Source organism: Triticum aestivum, chromosome 6B (assembly GCF_018294505.1).
Source record: "Triticum aestivum cultivar Chinese Spring chromosome 6B, IWGSC CS RefSeq v2.1, whole genome shotgun sequence".
Taxonomy (NCBI): Eukaryota; Viridiplantae; Streptophyta; class Magnoliopsida; order Poales; family Poaceae; genus Triticum; species Triticum aestivum.
The window spans coordinates 694016908-694019719 of NC_057810.1; the positions used below are offsets into that span (position 1 = coordinate 694016908).

The 2812-nt window shown below is 45.5% G+C and overlaps 1 non-coding gene across 1 annotated transcript; it reads right to left on the minus strand.

Annotated features, from left to right (window-relative positions):
• Nucleotides 1-2090: 2090 nt before the first annotated feature.
• On the minus strand, nucleotides 2091-2251 carry LOC123140210 (U1 spliceosomal RNA). The gene has a single exon (XR_006469862.1). It is a non-coding gene; the product is annotated as a U1 spliceosomal RNA (small nuclear RNA).
• Nucleotides 2252-2812: the final 561 nt, after the last annotated feature.

A 2812-nucleotide genomic window follows, 5' to 3' on the forward strand; every position in this document is an offset into this window, starting at 1 on the left:
GTTTATATAACACAAAATTATATCTTTTGAAAATAGAATATCTGAAGTTTATATTGGTATATTTTTTGTAATATATGACTTGTATTAAGTTGGTCAAATTGACGACCTAGGGGTACGGGCACGCCTTGTAAACTGAGAGAGAGAGAGAGGGAGTAGCGAACATTGCCTAGCTGAAGAATGGTATTGCTTCCCGTAAGTTACTGGTCACATCGCAAGCCCATGATTAAGCTAACTACCTATTTATCACAGTCTAGGGCCTTGCCTTGTTTTGAAGATTTCTTCGCAAGGAATATGGTGAATCAAATCAGATTTGTAATACCTTTTTTAGGGTCAAATCATTGCCGCTTTATTTAACTTACGAAGTTCGGAATTTCATCCGACAAAATAGAAAGAACGAAGTCTGGGGGAGCCCCCAACCAAACCTTACAAAGTTCATCATCCACTGCTACTCTAGCAAACTTATGCGCGGCAATATTAGCTGACCGATGAATCCACGAAACCTTAAACTCCTCAAAAGATCTCAGCATCATTTTGATCTCCTCCACCAAAGGTCCTGCCACCGAAAGTTCCTTTCCTTGAGCTTGTAGCATGTGCACAACCCCCTTAGCGTCTAGCTCCACATGGACTCGCAGCACGTTCGAATCTCTCGCCACCTCAAGAGCGCGCCTGCAAGCAAGGAGTTCAGCTACCTCTGGATCAGATACGCCAGAGAAGAGGTGACATGCCCCTGCTCTGAACGCTCCCATGTGGTCCCTGAGCACCACTCCTCCCCCGGCATTGCCTGCCCCTTTACCTACTGCTCCATCTGCGTTGACCTTGGTCCATCCCTCGGCCGGCGGCTCCCATGGCTGTGATAGCTGACCGGTTCGCACGGACGTATTCCTGGGGTTTGCCAACCTCCATTCTGTGGTGTGCATCACCACCAAGCCCAATATTTCATGTGGCTCCTTTATTCTTTTTCCATCACGGGTCTCATTCCTTGCTAACCACAGATCATACAACGCTTGCACCATCACCTGCTTCGCGTGTTGTCACCCCTTGCTGCCGGTTCCAAGTTTTGCCATCAGCCTCAAGAAGATCGGCCACCCTTGTCACCCCTTGCATATAAACCTGTCCAAGTGGCTTCATGGAGCCATTCCTCGGGATCCAATTACTGTGATGAATGTTGACACGAGATCCATCGCCAATCCTCCAAACGAGCCCTTCTCTAAGGAGGTCCCGGCCATGCAGAATACTCCGGTATGTATATGAGGCGGAGGAAGGGCATGTAGCACTCATGATAGACTCCTCCTGGAAATAACACGCTTTGAGCACCCTTGCCACCAAGGACTCCGGATATTGCAATAGGCGCCAAGCCTGTTTCGCGAGCAGTGCTTGGTTAAAAGCAACCGGATCACGAAAGCCCATACCCCCATCTCTTTTGGACATGCACATCTTTTGCCAGGAGATCCAGTGTACCTTGCGCTCACCATCCTTTGCCCCCCACCAGAATTTTGAAGAGATAGAATTCAGATTCCGGCACGTTTTCTTTGTGAGGTGGAAACAACTCATGGTGAAAGTAGGCACGGATTGGAGTCCAGACTTGATAAGAACCTCCCTTGCCTTCTTGGAAAAGACCTAAACCCTTCCAGCCACTACATTTTCCTTTTGAGCTCTCTGTGACATACTGAAAAGTGCCCTCCTTGGATCTTCCAACCAGTGTTGGGAGACCGAGGTACCTCTCACTTAGAGCCTCTGAGGACACACCCAAAACCGATTTGAGCTCTTCTTTTGTGGTGTCCGGGCATCCCTTGCCAAAAAATATGGACGACTTCTGCAAATTTACCTTTTGGCCCGAGGCCGCCTCATATGTTACCAAAATTTCCTTTAGAGCTTGTAGATATTGGCCGAAATATTGGCTACTAATTGGCTGGCTACAAAATTCATGTGGCCACACTCACATAGAGTTGTATGTTTTGGAAATTCTTGGCATTGCAAAACTATTAATAGCAAAAAAAATACCATGTATACTTGCTTGACCAAGTAGAAGCAACTTGCAAAACGTGCATAGCTGCAATGATGAAATTCTAAAGTTTAATTTTGATGGATTGGCAGGGGTCGCGCGAGCGCATACCCCCTCTACCATAAATTTTGACGTCAATTCTCCCAATTGGGCAGATGATAGACCAACATGCTCGCCAAGTGCAATGTGAGCCGTTGATCTAGGCCACGACCCTTCTTGATCAGTCGTAAACCCTGTCTAGGTATTTAAGTTGCACCGGTGCTCCATGGGCTAGTTATATACACCAGCTCTCCCACCTCCGCCTCTCTCGCTAGCGAGGTGGGACTAAACCAGACCAGATCGAGGCCGATTTCCTTTATGTTTTTTTCATTCTATTTATTATTTTTCCTTTTCACTTTTCTTCTGATTTGTATTTCCTTCTTCATCTAATTGACGTTTATGTTTCACTTTTTAATATTGTCTACATGCTTTCCTCGTACTATAAAATCCCTTTTTGGTCTCATTAAAGTGAACTTTTTAAGAGGGTTGGAGCAGATAGTTTTCGAGAATTGAGTCATTGTGTGAGTAGCCACCATGACCATGTGTGAGTAGTTTCCACAGGACCTTAGGGTCCATAGCAGTAGCTAGATGACATCCTCTCTCTCTCTCTCTCTCTTGTGATTCTATACCCTTTTTTACTAAAAAAGCAAGGTGCATTTCTTCAATTTTTTCATCCGTTCACCGTCAAGAAGATTTTTTTTGTATCCGGGGTGGTACTAAACTTTTGTGCGTCAATCCGCTAGAAAAGAACAAATGTTTGTCCAGAATTCC